This window comes from Myotis myotis, unplaced genomic scaffold (assembly GCF_014108235.1).
Source record: "Myotis myotis isolate mMyoMyo1 unplaced genomic scaffold, mMyoMyo1.p scaffold_m19_p_4, whole genome shotgun sequence".
Classification (NCBI taxonomy): domain Eukaryota; kingdom Metazoa; phylum Chordata; class Mammalia; order Chiroptera; family Vespertilionidae; genus Myotis; species Myotis myotis.
This window is the reverse complement of record NW_023416346.1, coordinates 122549704-122571739: the sequence shown is the minus strand read 5'-3', so window position 1 is coordinate 122571739 and position 22036 is coordinate 122549704. Positions and strand designations below refer to the sequence as shown.

The 22036-nt window shown below is 45.2% G+C and overlaps 1 protein-coding gene and 1 non-coding gene across 2 annotated transcripts in view; one reads left to right on the top strand and one right to left on the bottom strand.

The window, feature by feature from the left end:
* Nucleotides 1–2873: 2873 nt before the first annotated feature.
* On the bottom strand, nucleotides 2874–2946 carry TRNAV-UAC. Its single transcript has one exon. It is a non-coding gene; the product is annotated as a tRNA-Val (tRNA).
* A 200-nt stretch (nucleotides 2947–3146) lies between these two features.
* Nucleotides 3147–22036, top strand: part of PPEF1 (protein phosphatase with EF-hand domain 1) — a 117865-nt gene continuing 98975 nt past the window's right edge. Inside the window, exons 1-6 of the mRNA XM_036306097.1 lie at nucleotides 3147–3255; nucleotides 3898–4101; nucleotides 5307–5360; nucleotides 11171–11267; nucleotides 13515–13609; nucleotides 13805–13891. The gene's annotated coding sequence lies outside the window, so the exon portion shown is untranslated. The remainder of the gene's footprint in view (nucleotides 3256–3897; nucleotides 4102–5306; nucleotides 5361–11170; nucleotides 11268–13514; nucleotides 13610–13804; nucleotides 13892–22036) is intronic.

Here is a 22036-nt window from a genome sequence, read left to right as displayed (position 1 = left end):
CTACTAGGTCATTTACAGAGTGGAGAGGCCTCCTCCTCCCTGCCCTCTTTATTTATTTTCTGTTACCCATATAAATACCCAATGACCATAAAGAAGATATTTTGTTCAGAATTAACTAAAAAAGAAATCCTGAGCTGATGGGCCCTTGAGAGCTGAAGATTTAAAAGTTGAATTGGATGACATTTTAGATATTTGCCTTTAATTTCTTCTTATTTAAACATATCACTCCTGCTGGGACCATATTTAGCCATTTAAAAATAATTTAGTATATTGAGTCTTTGGCGGTTTCTGTCAGTTGGATTATTCTTTCTATTAGAGTCCAGTGGTACTCAGCATGTTTTGTTAATCTATATTTATTTACTTTATTATTTTTTATTTTTTAATCTTTATTGTTGAAAGTATTACATATGTCCCATTGACCTCTTCTACCCCACCCCCGCCCCCCATGTTAATCCATATTTAAACTAGGGTGACCTCACGTCCTGATTTGCCTGGGACAGTCCTGGTTTACACCTGTTGTCCCAGCAGAATTATTAATAGCAACCTCTTCTACTCTCAATAGCATCCTGGTTTGGAAGATTAAGCTCTATAATCACTCTAACTGTGACTCCTAAAAACTTACAAGAACATGTCACACGTTTCTACTAATTGTTGAATTTGTAGCTATTTTATACAATTTCTGAGACCCTTTCTTCTTTCTGGCCCATTTTAAGCATCCTTTGAACTTCAGAAGGCTCCTCACAGAGCCAAAAAGCCAGCGGTGAGACAGAGAGAACTGCATCCACACAAAGGCAACTGTTGTTCATTAATAACACATATTAACATGATTGCTAATTAATAATATTTTAATTATTTAGGTTGCATTTCTATTAATCAGCTATATTATTAATTCAATTACATTAAGTGTTTAATGAATGCTAATGGTTGGCTGGCACCTACCTTCATAGCCAAACAGAAGTAAGAACAAGAAGCCTTCTATCTTGAGTGGCATTCTCCCCTTGTCCTTGGCTGCAGCTCTACCTTATCCAAGTGGAGAGCTTCCCCAGGAGCAGGAGATTAACTTGAGCACTGGCCTCATTAAGCACCTTATGCCATTTAGTTCTTAAGGCTTTGGCTGAGCCCCACCAAGTTAACCCATATAGTTACCTGCTTTAACAAGGAAGTCTTAGACAAGAATCTAGTGTCAACTGAGGTCTGTTTAGCCAAGGAAAATATTGGTTTTATTCTATCTTTAAATGTAAGGGAAGCACTGGAGGGAAATGGAAACTAGAATCAGAAGATCCAGGTCTTAATTCTTTCTCTGCCATCATCTTCTATCTGACCTTGAGCAATTTCCTGCCAAATAAGCACTAACATTCAAGAGTTCTGTGAAAATGACATGGATTCCCCTCTTAGAAAGCAACTTCGCTTCATGTTCATACCTATTCACTCGGGAAAATATTAAAATACATTGCTGTGTTATTTATAATAACAAAATGTTGGAAACAATATACGTGGCCAGTGCAACAGGTATGGTTCAAAGTGCAACAGGTAGGGTTAAAAGCAGATTCCCAAGCCAGGCGGTGCAAATCCCAGCTCAACCATTTGTTTTGTGACCTTGGGCCAAGGTACTTAAGGTCTCTGTGTTTCAACTTTTTGATCTGTAAGGTAATGATAATGCCTACTTCATGGAGTTAGTTTGAGAATTAAATGGGATTATATATGTAAAAAGTTCTAGAGATCTTTTTCACAACAGTGTGAATATAATTCACATTACTGAGCTGTATACTTAAAAATGGTTAAGACGGTAAAAAAAAAAAATAAAGTTAAAACTTGAAGCGACTGTAATAACAGGGACAATCAAATGTCATACCCTAGAGTTAGAAAAGGTTACAGATTTACACACTGTATGAGCAACACTATGTGGAAAAAATGCAGAGAAAAGGACTGCGGTTTCCCTTGCCTTTTTGCTTCTTGGCCACCACTATCCTACCTCAGCTCCCAGGGTCCCAGACACCTTTCCTTCATTCCTTTTGTCAAAGAAGAAAAAGGCCAATATTAAAAAGACAATGGCCCCTCAAAATGAAAGTGTAGTGAACTAATAAAGAGGAACAAAAAGGAACTAGAGAAGCGTTGTTCAATCAGCATTTATTGAGTGTCTACAAGCCTGACATTTATTCTGTATTGTATATGGATTCATTAAACAGACGAAGGTCTATTCAACAAACTCCACTGTTGTATTAAAAAGAAAAAGACTGTAAAGGAGACACATGTAGTACTTTAAACAATAAAAGAAAAGAAAAGAAAAAAGGGACTGTTTTATTAATTTTTTAAATAGAAAAAGACTGTTTACTCTATAATACTAATAATTATTTAATCAATAATAATTTGATAAACAATAATTATTCAAGACAGAATAATTATTATTAATCATTAATAAATAATAATAAGTAATAACCCTTTAATAATTGAACAGCAATCAAAGAGCTGTGGTATTGCCATATTTTATTTGGAGGCTTTGGGGGGCGGCCTGTCTTGGCTTGCAGGGAAAGGGCCATGCTGGGTGGTTTTGCTTCTCCCCAGAGCTAGACTTTCAGGCCTCCCTGAAGTAGCGGAGGAAAGGTGGGGGTAGGGTCCTGGAGGGCCGCGGGGTGCTCCGAGACTACAACATTGCCGGGCCCCCACCTCTGCTGTTTTTCAGTTGAGGCAATGGAGGCCGGGAATGGAGGAGCCGGGTATCTTTCATTACGCTTCTGTTATAAAAGCGTTATAAAAATTAAAGAAATAAAATAAAAATTTGTTTAAAAGGAGAAAGGAAAGTACCATGTTTTTGTTTTCATCTGGACAACTCACAGCACTTTAAAATCAAAAGTAGGAGCCGAAGCACCTAAGGGTGGTCCCACTGGGGCTCGAACCCAGGACCTTCTGCGTGTAAAGCAGACGTGATAACCACTACACTATGGAACCTCCACGGAGGGAACGTTCATCATTTACTTATTTATAGTCTTCCGTCATAAACCGCCTCTCGCTGAAACCACGCCCCTCCGCCGTAACTCCACCCCCGCGCTGGCCCCGCCCGCTCCCGAGAACCCGCGTTCGAAGTGGGGCGGGGCGGAACTCACGCGCCTGCGTTTAGACCACTAGCCGTCTGCGCGCCAGGTTGTTCTTCCTGCCACCGGTTGTCCCTCTATCCTTCCCCGCTCAATCGCGGTGTTTGCGGGGCGGTCTCGGCGGGCTGAAGAGGACACAACCCCTTAGGGCAGCTTCCCTCAGCTGGTGAGGGGCCCGCACTTTTCTCATTTTCCCCACGGGCACACTGAGCCGCTTCTGGCGGTTTGAAGGGCGGACAGGAGCGCTACTAGAGTCAAAGATTCAGGCGGCGTGGAGTGTGGGGTGGGCTGGGGGCGGGGGTCACTTTTATACCGGCATTTATTTTGCCAGGGTTGGAAAAGGCCGCTGGGGAGTCGGCCTCTTGCCCCAGAAGGTAGGCTCTTACTGCTCCCCTGACCTTTTCCACAGCCTTCTCTCTAGAGGGGCTAAACATTGCAGGACTTTTGTTTGCTTTGGCTTGGGTAGGGTTGGAGTGGTGGTATAGACATAACACCGCTTTATGGCTGGGGTGGGGGGTGAAGCAGGAGCGGACACAACGTTTGAGGGACCCAATGCAAAATAAATAGTGCCAGGCCTTTTGTTCGCGTTATTAAGAATTCTAAAACGTTTGACCTCAGAGCACTAAACCCTTGAACCTGGCGCTGTGGTTCCAGGACTGTGGCCCCTATAAAGTGCTGGGACCCTTCATTACAAAGGGCGCCTGCATGGTTTATTCCTGGTTTTCATTGTCAGTGTCATTTATTCATACCTTCACTCTCCCTCCTCCACCCACTTGTGCCTCTGGCTGGATCTCTGTCACCATCCTAGGATTGCTTGCCATCCTCAAGCTTGAAAACCACGTGAAACCATATCTTTAAGTGCTGAGTGGGACATGGTTGAAGGCTGTGGCTGTCCTTTTCACTGGAGTTTTCCTCCGAAGCTACCAGAATGATGGAGAAATGATACTGATTGTATGAAAACAACCCCTTCAGACAACTCCTGTCTTCCTGGGAAGGCCCCTGAAAGAAACAGGTGTGTGGAAGGTGCACTAATCTGGGGACCTGATTTGGATTCTAGTCCTCTCTTGGCTACTTACTAGCTGTGTCCTCTTGAACTAGTCAGTTCACCTCCCAAGCCTTTGTGTCCTCCTATATGAAATGCATGGGTTGGACTAGACCCCCCCCCCCCCCCCCCCCCCCCGCCACTTTCCCCTCTGGGTCTAAATGTTATCCCAACTTTCCAGGTGGGAAAATGGAGGTAGTTATCTGCCATGTCAGTTTTTTCACAGAATTAGAGGCAGGCCTGCAGTTAGTGCTTGGGTTCTCTAGTACCAGGTTTCCTATGTCCTAGTCAGTGCCCTGGAATATTTATCACGGGGCCCCTTCCAGAAGGCCTTTTTGTTGATACATTCTAAGAGGACTCTTGAGCACTTGGTGCTTAGGTCGAAAGCCACGAGATGAGTATAAGTGCACAGCCACCAGTGGAGGATGACTTCATAAAAGCTCCATGTTTCCACCTAGTCAATGAGTCATAATGACCCTAGGATGCTCAGTAATAAGTATGTCCCACCTGTTTCCAAACCCCTGTGAGTTCAAAACAAGGCTTCTAAGAATTGGGTCTATAATTATACTCACCAGTTGTGTTCTTGGTTTGTGTCTCTAGCCCAGTGATGGCGAACCTTTTGAGCTCGGCGTGTCAGCATTTTGAAAAACCCTAACTTAACTCTGGTGCCGTGTCACATATAGAAATTTTTTGATATTTGCAACCATAGTAAAACAAAGACATATTTTTGATATTTATTTTATATATTTAAATGCCATTTAACAAAGAAAAATCAACCAAAAAAAATGAGTTCACGTGTCACCTCTGACACACGTGTCATACGTTCGCCATCACTGCTCTAGGGAGTGCTTTGCTCTCCCTTCACCTTCTTCCTGCCCTTGCGCTAAGGGTGGGTTTGCCAAGTGCAAGCTTTGGTCAGGTTGCCACACATATACTCCATGTAGAAAAGAAGCTGGTGCACCTCTGATGCATGCAACATAGGGTTCTGCCTTTAGTGAAAAACTCCTCTTGCTTTTCTCCATTTTGACAAGGAGCGAGACTTTTGTTCCACTCCCTGCTGCTGTCAAAGTGTAGTCACAGTCTTCGTAACTAGTGAAGTACAATATGGTTTACAAAGCACTTTCGTATACATTCCTGTGAGGTAACCATAGTAAATATTACTATATATTTTTCAGCTAACGAAGTTGAAGCCGAAGATATTGAGTGCCTTGTCTGAGACCATTCTGCTGGTGAGTGGCAGGGCTGGGCTCATACTCACTCTTCTGATACCTAAGTGATTTCGGGAGGCCCGTGTCCACAAAGGCTACACATTTTTCCCATGAGGGCCATGGTCTTTTGTAATATTTTGTATGCATGCCAGCAAGGAAATGGATACTTTTTCTTTTTTCTTTTTTGTAATTTCAAATGAAATCCACAAAAGCAGGAACCAAGAACCTGCGGAAACAGCTGTTGATTTTCACATTGAAACCACCAGAGTCATGGATAGTGCCTCAGATGGCCACAGTTTTGCCCGGCACTTCAGTCTGTTCAGTTGGATTTGTGAGACCTGTCACCCCCAGGTAATGCCTATGATCATCTCAACAAGTATAAGACAAACACACAAAGTAGTAAATAAAGACTAGAAGTCACTTCAAGGTTTTTTGAGTCCTTTGATTTCTACTATGTTCAGTGTGGCTTCCTCAGTGTTTGGCTTCAATGATGGAGGGAAACTCAACCAAAGGGACTGCAGTCCCAAACACTGACCTGATTTAAAAAGCTCAGTGGACTTGGTTTCATTTTAGAAACACTTGTACTATGTCTTTCAATGAGTACTCAAGTATTTATTAAGTAAAATGAGTTATTACCTCAGTATAATAGACTTCACCTTATTTTTTCCCCTTATTCAGCACATCATGTTCAAAACATTTGGAACTTTTTGCCCACCTACCTTTTCATAGTTGCTTAAATCCCTTTGTCTTCTTACCCTGCTCAAGTTCTGTGGTCATTTTTATCACTTGCTTGCCTTTTTTGTTGCTTGTAGCAAGACCACAGTCTGCTAAATTCAACTCTCTCCCTGCCACTCCACCTCTGAATGAGGCCCCAGGAAGAACACATATTCAGGCCTACGGGTTTCATATTAAATTCTTGACTACTCACATTTTTTAATCCAATACCATGTGTGATAAGAATATTTCCACATTGGTTTACAGTGAATATCAATTTGTCTATAAACTCTTTGCTGGGGCAGTTTGGCAATAAGCGTTAGGTGTCTAGATATATTTATGCATTTGACAAGGTCACATTTAAGAAGTTATTACAAGAAAATGATCAGAAATGCAAAATTAGTATACATTCATGTATATTTTCATAAGTGTAAAAAACCAGAAGCAATCTAAAGGCTCTGTGTGAAAAAAATATTTGGCATTCATAAAAATATGGTTAGTAAGAATATTAAATGGAATAAATATTTATGTTATGATGTTAAGTGGGGGAAAAGCTAAATGCAAAAATAAAATTATTCCAATTAAAAAAAAAAATTCTTGACTACTTACCTCAAGTGAGCCCTTGATGTGGCCCAGAATCATGTTCACTTCCCTTGTCCATTCATTGTCCACCTTTCCTAAAGGACAGTTTTATATCTTCTCTCCCTAAACTTCTTGAACCTCCTTCAACAATCTCACAGCTGATGAACTTGCTTCCTATTTCAATGAAGAAATGGAAACAATCAGGAGAGAGCTCCACAAGTACCCCTTCCCCCACATCTGCCTACCTACCTACATCTGCGCCCTCAGAGATCTAGACACGGGCTCTTCCTCTAGATCAGGGTGTCTTGACCACAGTCCTATTGACTTTGGGACTGGGTAATTCTTGGTTGTGGGGAACTTTCCTGTGTACTGTATAGAATGTTTCAGAGTATCCCTTGCCTCTACTCGCTGGATGCCCATAGCATCCCTCCCTTAGTTGTGATAATTCAATATATCCCCTGGGGGAACAAAATCTTGGGAGCTATTGACAGTATCTGCAGACACTTTTGGTTGCCATTGAAGTGCTATTGGCATCTAGAGGATAGAGTCCAGGGATGCAGTGAAACATCCTGTATTGCACAAGGCAGCACTCACAACGAATTACCTGGTCCCAAATGACTATGGTGCCATGGTTGAAAAATCCCACCCTAGATGAATAGTCTGCATTCCTGTTGAAACGCAGCCCCCCACCTGCTCCTGCAGGAGTTGGAGGAGACTCCATGGCATGTAACACACATACAATTTTGACAGTATGTTTAATCTGCCCACCAGCTCTGAGGAATTGTTCGGTGTTCCAGTCCCCTGATTAAAGTTTATTATCACACTAGTGGCCCAGTGCATGAAATTTGTACACGGGGGGGGGGTCCCTTAGTCCAGCCTGTACCCTCTCCAATCAAGGACCCCTTAGGGGATGTCCAGCTGCACTATGGGATCAGGCCTAAACCAGTGGTCAGACATCCCTCTCGCAATCTGGGACCTCTGACTTCTAACCGCTCACCTACCTGTCTACCTGATCTCCCCTTACTGCCTCTACCTGCCTGCCTGATTACCCCTAACCCCTCTGCCTGCCTGCCTGATCTCCCCTAACCTCTCTGCCTGCCTGCCTGATTGACCTTAGCTGCCTCTGCCTGCCTGATCGCCCCTAACTGCCCTACCCTGCTGGCCTGATCTCGCCCCCAACTGCCCTCCCCTGCTGGCCTGATCTCACCCCCAATTCGTGCATGGCGGGGTGGGGGTAAGTTCCCTTAGCCTAGCCTGCACCCTCTCCAATTGGACATCCCTCTCACAATCTGGGACCGCTGGTTCCTAACCATTCACCTGCCTGCCTGCCTGCCTTCCTGCCCCTAACTGCCTCTGCCTGCCTGCCTGATTGCCCCTAATCCCTCTACCTCCCTGCCTGCCTGATCGCCCCTAACTGCCTTTGCCTGCCTGCCTGATTGCCTCTAACTGCCCTCCCCCGCTGGCCTGATCTAGCCTCCAACTGCCTCTGCCTGCCTGATCACCCCTAACTGCCCTCCCCTACCAACCTGCTCTCATCCCCAACAGCCCTCCCCTGCTGGCCTGATCTCGACTCCAACAGCCCTCCCCTACCGGCCTGATCTCGTCCCCAACTTCCCTCTCTTGTTGCCCAAATTGCCCCCAACTGACCTCCCCTGCTGGCCTGATTTCACCCCTAACTGTCCTCCCCTGCCGGCCTGATCTCGCCCCTAACTGCCCTCCCCTGCCGGCCTGATCTCGCCCCTAACTGCCCTCCCCTGCTGGCCTGATCACACCTAACTGCCTCTGCCTGCCTGCCTGATTGCCCCTAACTGCCCTTCCCTGCTGACCTGATCTTGCCCCCAACTGACCTCCCTTGCCAGCCTGATCTTGCCCCCAACTGCCTCTGCCTGCCTGATTACCCCTAACTGTCCTCTCCTGCTGACCTGATCTTGCCCCCAACTGACCTCCCTTGCCGGCCTGATCTTGCCCCCAAGTGCCCTCCCCTGGCAGCCTGGTTGCCCCCACTGCCTTCCCCTGCCAGCCTGGTTGCCCCCAACTGCCCTCACCTGCCAGTCTGATTACCCCTAACCCCCTGCCTGCCTGATCTCGCCCCCAATTGCCCTCACCTGCCAGCTGATCACCCTAACTGCCTCTGCCTTGGCCCCCACCACCATGGCTTTGTCCAGGAGGTAGTCGGATGTCCAGAAAATGGCCAGTTGACCTGGTCTAATTAGCATATTACCGTTTTATAGTATAGATAGATTATATAAAATAGGATTGCTTAAATGAGGGGGGGGGAAGGCTTTTTCAGCAGGAGGAGATGCTCTTGGCAGACAAAAACACGTAATCCCTATATCTGGACTGATAGCCAGCCATATACACTATACTATCAAAGCGGTCATTAAAAAATTGAACCGCTTTCTTACATCTTACACCAAATAGCTGTTGCCCTTAAAACCCCTCCTCAGCCCCCACCTTAGGTTCTCCCTTCATAGTTCACCCAGATTTGGTTCTGATTGGTCAGTTTCTATGCCAGTCAGCATCTCCAGGCCTATGTCTGGGCCTGATCAAAGAGGTGGGGCTGATCAGCAGCCCCCTTGGAGGCCCAGAGAGAAACAGAGGCGTGGCTGCTGGTGAAGCCTGAGAGAGAGAGGCAATGGCTGATCAACAGCTGCCACTGAGGCTGCAGATCAGACCCTGCCTCTCTCTCTGCAGACCTCTCTCTGGGCCTAACCCGCAGCCCCCTCGGCAGTCAGTGCTGGGTCTCCATGGCAACCCAGCACTGACTTCCGGTGTTAGGTCGAGCCTTACTTTGTTATGGACCATGGCTCTTTATATATATAAATGTTTTCAATATGTCTAGAAGCACAGTGTTGGGCAGTGTGGGAGTTTTACAGAGAAGTATATGATATGTGTGACTGCCACATCCATTTGCGGCTGAGGTTCAAGGTCTGGAGAAGGGGCTAATGCACAAACGGATATACTAGACAAGAAATATAAATTTAGAAGGCATTGGGGGAGACCTTACTCTCTAGTTGAGAGGTTCTCTGAATCTCCGGACCCATAGCTTTTTATTTACTAGAATATACATTTTCCCTTTAGCAAAGCAAACACAATATCAAAGTTAAGGTTTGGTAAACAGTAAAAGATTATCAGGTTAGGGAATTGCCTTGAGCCATCATCGTCTTGACAGAACTATTGGTGCATAGCTTTTAGCTCTTGCTAAAGCCCAAGGTCCATCAGCCTTCTGTGTTCCTTGCTGCACTTTCATGATAGTGTAGACAATGGGTAGCTTCCAGCAGATATGGCCCCATCTTAGGCATTTGAAGAACATTAATTAACCCAAAGGGCTATTTTGTTCCAAAATATTAATGGATGATAATCATTGCATGTAGTTTCCTAACTTAGGATATTATTGGATTTTAATTAGACCCTGTCTCCTCTCTCTTAAAGAAGAAACTCAAAAGTGGAGAAGGCAGAGGGGAGTGGGGCCATGGTAATATGCAGAAACCTGTCCAGTAGTAAAGATGTCCTCATGTGGCATTCCTCTCAGTAATAGCTATCTATAATCTCCCAAATCACCCACAACATGTTCATTGAGCTTAGATTTGATAGAGATAGCCATTCAGGAGATAAAGAGATCAGTTCAAAATCTTTTGTCTCCCCCTCCCTTATTTATATATCTTGAGATGCCTCTAATTTTAAAGTCACTCTTTTGGGGCTGTGTAATTGAACACAGAACAATTTGGCTACTCCCCACTCCTACAGAACCCCACTTAAAAGAAAATGTCTGATAGCAGTGTCTAGCCAGTGGTAATTGGCGATAGAAATGAAATTGGCTATTCCCTCCACTTCCCTGACACTTAATGTCTTCTTTAGATTTATAAGTGGATTCAACTGTGCACACAATGTGACTTGCCTCTAAGCTTGATGGGAAGGTTTTAGGAGTGGTGCAGGTATTAAACAAAAAATCATATAGTATATTTTTATTAGTGATTTTAAGTATTCATGATTTTGGAGGTATAATTAGGGTATAGTCTGAAGGCTATATGTAATAATAAAACCAAACTAATTAGGTTAACTCAGAGGCTGTCTGCAGGCGAGTAGCTTTCCTCTGCTAAATCTTGTTAAAATGAAGTGGATTCTATTTTGTACAGAATGAGCAGGCTGCCATGACAACTGACTGTGAATAATATTTCAGTATTAGTCATACATTTCCAGTGTCTGACTCTGGGTCCACCGTTTATTCTAAAACCCAGATGCACATCTATTCTTAAAGGAGTTCTCCTGGATGTATTTACAAAAAAAAAAACAGAAACAAAACACTTTCAACTGCCTAGGTTGTTTTCCTTTGGAATAGCTATTTGAATGAATTTACACAATTGCAAATTGTAGATTTTATTGCTGTTCTTTTCTTTTGGAGAGATGATTTGGGTATGAATTTATATTGTACTTGACTATAGAGTTGATTAAATAGACACACTAGACCAGAGTTTAAAAAGTTCCCCTCTAGGTGTATAATCTTTATGTTAAATTCTTTTTTTTTCATCTAACAGTTTCAGAAGGAATCTGAGGTTGCAAGTGACAGAAAATTCAGCCCAAACTGAGTAGGCAAAACAGGTCTCAAATGAATCTGACTTGAAAATTCCGAAGGTAAGATTTCATCCAGAGTTTTCCAATGGAGGGCCCCAGCTCCATTTCCTTGCCTTTCCTTTGGTCTGACCTTCTCCATGTATCAATTGCACCCCCCAGACTGGCTCTCCTCATGGTGGTAGCCTTGCTCAGAGCACAGCATTTGGGGGAGAAGAGTGAGTTTGTGTCCCAGCCCTGAGATTTGCTCGTAGTGCCCGTCTTTAGCTACATGTTCACACAAACACTCTCTTGTGCTAGAAGACAATGTAGGTCAAACCTGTGACCTTCCAGTGTATAGGACAGCACTCCAACCACCTGAGCAAAGGGAGTTTATTTTTATCTCACACACTATAAAATCCAGAGCTTCATTCATAATATGAAAGTGTTGATTACAAATAGCTCTTATTTACCTGTTTAAGTAAGAGTCATTAAACATATAGACATTTCCTGGCTTTAGTTACATCAGATTAATTTATATTATGTTTCCTTGAGACTGCTGTGTAAATCAGACTTTTAACTAAGTAGGAATGACAGTCCACCTTACTGGGATAGGTTAGTGAAGTTTCACTACATTAATGATACCTCAGTTTGCTTATAATTGTTATTTCTCTCATTCGTTTCAAATATTTGAAATCATTAGTTTATGGCATTGTTTTAATGATATATCACAACATTCTTTTGTTCTCGTGATACTACTGAATTGACCAAAAACATCACAATAACATTGTAGAATATAGTTTGACTTTAATAGTCATGAAAGGGTGGGTTGTTAAAGAAATAGAGATTTAAACAAATAAAAATCATACTGTGTTACAGAGCAGTGCTGCTCAAAGTATACTTCCCTATCACTTGGGAGCTTTTTAGAAATACAGATTCATGAGCACCACTTCAGGCCTACCTAGTCAGAATCTCTAAGTGGATGGGCCCAATAATTTGTGTTTTAACAAGACCCCCAGGTGGCTTATAAACACATTAAAGTTTGAGAAGCACTGTTTTAGAGAGTTTTATGGAAATGACAATCACAGATTGTCTATTCTTTGGAATATTGGTGAAAATACTAACTTTAGCTTTAGTAAACTAAGACCTATATATTAAGGCCTGGATTTCCCTTTGAAAGCCTTCAGGTCATGGAGTTCACTAATCTACTCCAGGTCACTGAGCCTCAACTCAACGTCTAAGCTTGACTCTCTCCCCCTATCAACACTGTCACCTAATTAATCTGTGTTCATCTTGCAGATGTCAGTACAAAGGTTATTTCCTCAGAGAAGCCTTTTTTCTTGACCTTCTGATTCACTCTCATGATACACGTACTTCTCTGCAAATTTATATTTATTTTTGTAATAATTTTTATTGGTTTCAGAGAGGAAGGGAGACTGAGAGAGAAATAGAAACATCAATGATGAGAGAGAATCACTGATAGGCTGCCTCCTGCATGTCCCCTACTGGAGATCAAGCCCACAACCTGAACATGTGCCCTGACCAGGAATACAACTGGCACCTCCTGGTTTATAGGTCACGCTCAACCACAGAGCCACACCGGGAAAGGTATTTTTATAATTACTTGATAAATGTTTACTTCCCTCACTAGATCTTGTCAGTTCTGTTAACTGGGTCTAGAACAATGCTGGGCACACAATAGATGCTCAACAAATATTTTTTGAATGAATATATGAATGAAACCAAGACAAGAATAAGTGCTCTTAAAGAAAATTCTCTAGCTCTGGCCAGTGTGGCTCAGTTGGAGCATTGTCCCGTGTACTGGAAGATTGCGGGTTTCGTCCCTGGTTGGGTCGTGCAGGAGGCAACTGATCAGTGTATCTCTTTCACATTGATGTTTCTCTCTCTCTCTCCTTCTCTCCTCTCTAAAATCGATTAAAAAAAAAAGAAAAGAAAATTCCCTAAAACTTTTCCAAAGGCTTCACCATAAGTTATTAGTCATTTGAGACTATAGTAGCAAGGGTTTTGAAAATAAAGCCATGGATCTTTCCGAGGTCTTGTTTTAGCTAATAATTTCAACATTTTCCCAAGAAACCAACTGTTCTTTATATTTTATGTTTATGAATACAAAAATGGTTGACGGGGGTAATGGTGGCAAAAAGAAAGCTTGAAGGACCTTGTACCTGCCTTTTCAATAAGTAGGAAGTGGTTTTTGTATGCAGGTTGTGTTGTTCACCTTATGTTGGCAGGTGATGATGTCATAATTGCATTTGACATCATGGGGTTGTCATGGCAACCTACTGAAAAATCACTGTATATTCATCTGTGCAGTTAAGTCTCAGTCCTCCTCAAGTAACACCTATGAGCAAGAGGATGGATTGAGTCCGAGCCTCCAGCCCAGGCCAAAAGATACACCAACGAGCCAAGTAAGTATCCAGGAGTGTGGAACTGTTATAATGTGGAAGGGTAGGAACTCTTAAAGGAGAAGATTAGCTAAATGAAATCTGGGTAGTCATGGAAACGTTTGAAAGTTAAGCTTTCTGTGTTTAGTTGTTTGGCCAACTCTTGTGGGCTTTATGTTCTGTGTGTGGAGTTTATTGTACTTTAATATCTCTATATAGAAAAGTCTAAGCGACCGTCTGACCATCCGATCGTCCGACTGGTAACTATGATGTTCAATGACCACCAGGGGACAGACGCTCTGACAGGTAGCTATACCGCACACTGACCACCAGGGGCAGACACTCAACACAGGAGCTGCTGAACTCTAGTCACTTGGCAGCTACAGTTCTTGGATGATGCACCCAGAACCAGAGAGGAAGGAGCCAGACTCCAGGGTGCATTACCTGAGAACCACCCTCTCGCAATCTGGGACCGCTTTGGGGGGATGTCAGAGAGCTGGTTTTGGCCAGATCCCTGCAGGCCAGGCCCAGGGACCCCACTGTTGCACAAAGCCTCTAGTATATTATAAAATTTGTGCACTTGGGGGGGGGGGCGGTCCATCAGCCTGGCCTGTGCCCCCTCGCAGTCTGGGACCCCTCGGGGGATGACCACCTGCTGGCTTAGGCCCTATCCCCCGAGGGATTGGGTCTAAGCTGGCAGTCAGACATCCCTCTGGCAGCCCGGGAGCCCTTGGGGAATGTCCACTTGCCAGCGGGGAGCAGGCCTAAGCTGTAGTTGGACATCCTTAGCACTGCTGAGGAGGCGGGAGAGGCTCCCACCACCACCGCTGTACTGGCAGCCGTCAGCCTGGCTTGTGGCTGAGCAGAGCTCCCCCTGTGGGAGCGCACTGACCACCAGGGGGCAGATGCTCAATGCAGGAGCTGCCCCCTGGTGGTCAGTGTGTGTCATAGTAACCAGTGATTCCCAGTCGCTCTGCTGTTAGGGTCAATTTGCATGTTACCCTTTTATTATATAGGATAGATGCCTGGTGCACGGGTGGGGGCCAGCTGGTTTGCCCTGAAGGGTGTCAAGGATCAGGGTGGGAGTCCTGCTGGGGTGCCTGGCCAGCCTGGGTGAGGGGCTGAGGGCCGTTTTCAGACTGGCCACACTCCCTTCAGGGTGGGGTTCCCCTCTGGGGTGCCTGGCCAGCCTGGGTGAGGGTCAGAGGGCTGTTTTTATGCTGGCCACACCCCCTTCATGGAGGGGGGTCCTGCTGGGGTGCCTGGCCAGCCTGGGTGAGGGGCTGATGGCTGTTTGCAGGCTGGCCAAGCCCCCCAGCAGGGACCCTCACCCCATGAGGGTGTGGCCATCCTGGGTGAGGGACTGATGGCTGTTTGCAGACTGGCCACAGCCCCAGCCACCCAAGCTCCCAGTGGAGGTTGGCTGGAAGCAGGTATCTGGGATTTGTTTAGCTTCTATAATTGAAACTTTGTTGCCTTTTGCAGAGGCCACAGCCAGCCAGGGCAGACGGGAAGCTTAGTGCTTCCTCCATCACCGGGGCAACCAAGCCTCCTGCTTGCTCCAGCTCCGTGGCTGCCAGCCGCCATCTTGGTTGGGTTAATTTGCATATAGTCACTCTGATTGGCTGGTAGGCGTGGCTTGGTTGTAGGGAAGGTACGGTCGATTAGCATCTTTGTCTTTTATTAGTGTAGATTGGAGCTATCTTTATAGGGCTGAATTGGGTAACTTTGATGTAATAGAAAGAGTATTGGCCATCCAGTCATAAGACTGTGACATTCAGGAGCACTTACCCCCTCCTATGAAATGGAGGGTCTGCCCTGGTAAGTGCGTTTGGTTGGTTGGAGCATCATCTCATATACTGAAAGGTTGGGGGTTTGATCCCCAGTCAGGGCACATGCCTGGGGGGCAGGTTCTATCCCTGGTTGGGGCACGTACGGAAGGCATCCAATTCATGTTCTCTCTCACATTGATATTTCTATCTCAAATCAATAAGGAGGATTAAAAAACACTGGGAGGATTAAAAATCAAAAAATGGAGGGTCTTTCTGAACAAGTCTAGAGGGCCATAGTATCTTGCCATATCATAGGCTCACCTATTATGGAGCTCTGGTTCAAGAACCTCACAGTGGTCTTGCAAGGGGACTCCATCATTGGTGCCTAGATAGTTTGCCCAATTCCCAGTGCTTGGACATGAGAGGGAGTTGAGTAAAAGTATATTTTCTTGTTTGACTTTTGCCTTGGAATGGCAGATTAGAGCCCCTGCAAAAGGAAAATTAGAATTATCATTGTTCTTCCATTGACTCATGCTAGATATCAAACTGAGATACTGCAAAACAGGAGCACATGCAAGCTAGAAGGGACAGATTGTGGCAATACTTAAAAATATCACAACTCTCTAAATAAGCTGGTCTGGTAAGTGGATTTGGAATTCAGACAAAAATACCCATAACTCTGAAAATCTGAATTGTACATTGCCAAGGTAAATTACTTCTATGAAGTAATTACAGAAGATACGTTGGATTATATGTTAACACCTATTTCCCTTGGTATACAGACATCCCTCTCTCCTGAGCCTCTTCCTTTACAGATTGCTCCGTTGTTCGCTCCTTAATGTCTTTTATCCCTATTGCCTTCTTACTCTACAACAGTGGTTCTCAACCTTGGCTGCACGTTAGAATCACCTGGAAATCCTTTTAAAATCCTGATTTCTCCCAGGCGATTTTAATGTGCAGCCAAGATTGAGAACCACTGCTCTACAAGCTTACTCAGGCTATTTTATCTTCTCTAATCACTTCAGCTGTTACTGATACCCCGATGACCTCTTTAATCAGAAAGACCTGATTTATTTCCTGGGCTCTAAACGCCAGCTTCTAAAGCAGTGGTTCTCAACCTTGGCTGCACATTAGAATCACCTGGGAATCTTTTTAAAATCCTGATTTCTGGGCCTCATCCTCCGGAAATTCTGTTAACAAAGAAAGAATTTCCGGAGGATGAGGCCCAGAAATCAGGATTGTAAAAAGATTCCCAGGTGATTCTAATGTGCAGCCAAGGTTGAGAACCACTGTTCTAAAGCATATAGAACGTTTCAACTTGTTCTTTTTCGCCACCATAAACACACTTGTCCCCTTTCATGTCCTACCCCTGTACCTGTTAATACTCTTCTGCAGTTAATGGTATCACCTAGACACGTGATGGCGAACCTATGACACGTGTCAGAGGTGACACGTGAACTCATTTTTTGGTTGATTTTTCTTTGTTAAATTGCATTTAAATATATAAAATAAATATCAAAAATATAAATATTTGTTTTACTATGGTTGTAAATATCAAAAAATTTCTATATGTGACACAGCACCAGAGTTAAGTTAGGGTTTTTCAAAATGCTGACACACCGAGCTCAAAAGGTTCGCCATCACTGACCTAGACTGTAAATTGTAAGAGAGAAGGACCAGTGTTGTACCTCTAACATCCAGTATAGTATCTGGCACAAGGTAGACACACCCAGTAAATAGTATTAAATAAGTATAAATCCATTTATTATTCCAGACTATAAATCTTGGGATCATTCTTTTTTTTAACCCTCACCTGAGGGTATGTTTTTATTGATTTTAGAAAGAGAGGAAGAGGGAGAGAGCAAGAAACATTGATGGACTGCCTCTTGTAGCACCCCAACCATCGAACCAGCAACCTGGGTTTGTGGCCAGACCAGAATGGAACCTGCAGCCTCTTGGTGCAGGGGATGATGCTCCAATCAATTGGGCCACATTGGCTAGGGCTGGAATCATCCTTTTTTTAAAAGTTTTTTTTAAATCCTCAAGGATATGTGCTTTTTAAAAATGGATTTTAGACAGGAATGGAGAGAGAGAGATGGAGAGGGAGAGAGAGAGAGACGATGATGTGAGAGAGAGACGGATCAGTTGCCTCCCATAGGCACCCAGACCAGGAATCAAACCCACAACCTGAGTATGTACCCTGACCTGAAATTGGCCTGCCACCTTTGCTCCCTATACCTGGTCTGGGACCAGTGGCATTTTGTACCTAAAAGGCTTTTATATTTGGCCCCTCCTCTCCATACCCACTGCCAGGGCTTAAATTCAGCCCTTATATATCTACCTCCTAGATTGTGGCAGGAGCGTCCTCATTGGCCTTATGGATGGTGTTTTATCACCATTTGACCCTCAGAGGGATCTTCCTAAAGTTTGAATCTAATCAGATTACTCTCAGGCTCCCCTTCACTCAAACAGAGCTTGCAATCTGGCAGCCTCACACTGATCCATGTTTATACAATGTTTGGAGAAAATGAGAATTACAGTATTTCATTGATTCTAAGATGCACATGTTTTTCACATTTAACATCTTTGAAATTGGAGTGTCATAGTTGGGTAGGTGGCTTTTTTCCTTTTTATGGGTACATAAAATAGTGATGCACCTTATAATCGACGGCATTTTACATTTGCAAAAATATATTCATGCTCACATTTAAAAATAGGAAGATTTTACATAAAAATATGTTTAGCTTCTCTTGAAAAATTACATCGGGCAACGCGGCCAGGATTTCTGTATGGCAGCCTAAGAAGAGCTACCAGTAAGTAGCAGCTGTCTCGTTTAGACAAAAACTCTCTAGAATGTCCCATCGTTTCCACCCAGGCTGCTTTATTCATTTATATTATCTTCCCAGTTCATGTAAGCATTTGTAATTGCATTCCCTTACTGACTGGTTAAACTCTGAATTCTTTGTTATGATTTACAAGAACAATCACAGGTACCAACATACCTCTCCAGGTTCACATCCCCATCCTCCACTCTGTATCCTCTAGCCCTCAGTCTCAGGAAACATTACTCAAATATAACATGCTCCCATGTTCCCTGGATTGCTTTGCTCACCTTTTAATCCCCTGTGAAACATTTCCTAGCTTGCCCTGACCAAATTGATATACTTCTAGACTCCAATAGTAAGTGGCATGTCTCTGGATCTACACTTTTGTTTTGAAATTATTTGTGGACAGGCCTGTGTCCTTCATTACGCTGTACACTGGCAGGGAAATGAACCAGAACTCATTCATCTTCTTTGCATCCCTGCCTCATAGCTGGAACATGCTCAGTAAGTATATGTTGAGTAAAGAGTGGATGGGCTGTGTTTTCTGTCTGGGAGCTCTGTTCTTTGCATTTTGCCCATGGTTAGAGAGCCAACAGTAAAATCAGAGGGAAGGGCAAGTGTCTTCCTTAGTATTCATAGTTTACAGCAGAAAACACTGCTTCTGGCTGTGATATAAAAAGGGCCCTTGGCAGTCAGAGGCCATCCATGGGGACTTTAATATCTATAGACCCAAGGCACTAAGCCAGGGGTCCTCAAACTTTTTAAACAGGGGGCCAGTTCACTGTCCCTCAGACCGTTGGAGGGCTGGACTATAGTTTAAAAAAAAGCTATGAACAAATTCCTGTGCACACTGCACGTATCTTATTTTGAAGTAAAAAAACAAAACGGGAACAAATACAATATTTGTATTTGCATGTGGCTCACGGGCCATAGTTTGAGGACCCCTGCACTAAGCCAAGCCAGAGCCAGTTCTGTGAATCTTTTTGAAAATTTTATTTTTAAACTAGAGGCCTGGTGCATGACATTCGTTCCCTGGGGAGGTGGGCCCTCAGCCCAGCCTGCGCCCTCTCACAGTCCAGGACCCCTTGGGGGGAGTGGGCCTAAGCTGGCAGTAGGACATCCCCCAAGGGGTCCTTAACACTGCCTGGGGGCTAGAGAGGCTCCCGCCACTGCCACTGCGCTCCCCAGTCCTGAGCCCAGCTTCTGGCTGAGCAGCGCTCCCTGATCACTAGGGGGCAGCTCCTGTGTTGAGCATCTGCCCCCTGGTGGTCAATGCATATTATAGTGACCCATCTTTCTGCCATTCTGTCGATTTGCATATTAGGGTCTTATTATATAGGATTAGTGTACAGTAAAATCAATATGCTGTACAGTTCTGTGAATTTGGTCCCATGGATAGATGAGTGTGACCACGATCATAATTAGGATAGAGAACATCACCCTCCAAAACTTCCTGTGCTGCCTGGCCAGTGTGACACAGTGGTTGAGCATCGATCTATGAACCAGGAGGTCATGGTTCAATTCCTGGTCAGGGCACATGCCCCAGTTGTGGGCTTGATCCCCAGTGTGGGGTGTGCAGGAGGCAGCTGATCAATGATTCTCATCATTGATGTTTTTATCTCTCCCTCTCCTTTCCTCTCTGAAATAAATAATATATATATACTAGAGGCCCAGTGCACAAATTTGTGCATGGGTGGGGTCCAACCAGCCCGACCCCAATTGAGGTGGATCAGGGCTGGGCCTGTCAGGAAGAGGAGATGACAGGAGGTTGGCCAGATGGCCCACCCCAATCGGGGCCTGATCAGGGCTGGGCTGGCTGGGGGGAGGGGCCGTGGGTGATTGGCTGGCAGGCCCCATCCCTGATTGGGGTTGGGGGACTGATTGGGGACAGGGTCAGCCATGGGGAGGGGCTGTGGGTGGTGGGCTGGCTGGCCCTACCCCCGAATGGGGTGGGGGGGTGCTAATTTGGGGCCAGTGGCCTGGGGGAGGGGCCATGGGTGGTTGGCTGGCTGGTCCTGTCCCTGATAGGGTGGGGGGGTTGATCTGGGGTGGGGCCTGGCAGGGGGAGGGCTGCAGGAGGTTGGCTGGCCAGCTGCACCCCCTATTGGGGTGGGGGGGGGCGATCAGGGGCAGGGCCAATCAGGGTGGTGGGGGCCCATTGGGGGTGGGGCTGGCTGGGAGGAGGGGCTGCAGGAGGTTGGCTGTCTGGCCCCACCCCTGATTGGGGTGGGGGGTGATCAGGTGTGGGGCTGGCCAGTGGGAGGGGCTGCAGGAGGTTGGCTGGCCAGCCACACCCCCTATTGGGGTGGGAGGAGTGATCAGGGGCAGGGCCAGCCAGGGGTAGGGGCTGTGGGCCTATCAGGGTGGGGTGGGACACTCAGGGGTGGGGCTGGCTGCATTGAAGGGTGGGGGCATGGGGAGTTTTGGCTGGCTGTCCTCGACCTTGATTGGGGTGGGAGAGTCCAATCAGGGGCTTGCCAGCCAGGGGAGGGGCTTCAGGAGGTTGGCTGGCTGGCTCCACCCCTTGATCCAGCTGGTTTGCTGGCCACAGTGAGCATCGTAGCAACCAGTCATTCTGGTCTTTCTGGTGTTACAGTCGCTGGCTTTATATATATATAGCTACTAGAGGCCCAGTGCACAAAATGCATGCATGGGCAGCAGGGGGGGGGTCCCCTCAGCCCTCTCCAATCTGGGAGCCCTCAGGGGATATCCTACTGATGGCTTAGGCCTGCTCCCCATGGTTTTCTGCTGTTCAAGCAGGGCCCGCTTGAACGCTCCCGGGTCGCTGCAGGCGACGGCCAAGTTGGCCCTGCTGTGCGTGGTCTGTGGGGCCTGCTTGGCCACTCCTGGGTTGCTGCGGTGATGGCCAAGCGGGCCCTGCTCTCAGTGGCTGTCCCCCAGGACTGGAGGACTCCAGTGGGGCTGAGAGGACTGGGCACCGCTATCTTGTGGATATGGGAGCCGCCATCTTTTGTCAGAGTGATGGTTAATTTGCATATTACTCTTTTATTAGATAGGACTAGAGGCCCAGAGCACAAAATACATGCACGGGTAGGGTCCCTAGTGGCTGCTGGCTGCCGGCTGCCGGCCAGAGCCTCCCTTCCCTTGGCTGCCTGCCGCTGCCACTGGCCAGTGCTGCTTCGCCAACACCTGCCATGTTCTACACTGGCCCCTGGTGGTCAGCACACTTCTAACTCCTGGTCAATTAAACTCCTGCCTGTGGGGACAATTTGCATATTAGCCTTTTATTATATAGGATATATCTATATCTGTATCTGTATCTGTATCTATATCTATCTCTATCCCTGTGCTATCCCTTTGTAGTCATACCCTCACCCACTCATCAACCTTGGAAACCACTGATCAGTGCTCCATCACTGTGGTTTTGTCCTTTTGAAACTCTCATATAAATGTACACAACCTTTTAAGCCTGCTTCTTTTACTAAGCACAATGCCTTTGAGATTCATCCTCATGTACATTGATAATTTGTTGTTACCCACCTTTGATTTCTTTGAATAACTTTCTAATTAGTTGCCAAATCTGGCCTCCCTTTTCTCCTACTTAATGTGGTTTTTCAATACCCAGAATTTATCCCTGAAAATATGTGATTCTTTCTCTTTATTAAAATTTAATATTACTTGCTATTCTTTCCCTCTCTTCAAAAGGCAGCAGGCTCTTTAAATCAAGGCTCTTTAAATGTATTTGATTGTGAAGCTCTCACAGTAAAAGCTTTCTGAGAATGAACCCCTAATGCAGGTATATTTATTTATTTGCAGCTAATACTGCTGAACTCATATTGTGTATATTACCAAACATACATGAAAATAGTAAATTCAAAAAATAATAAATAGAT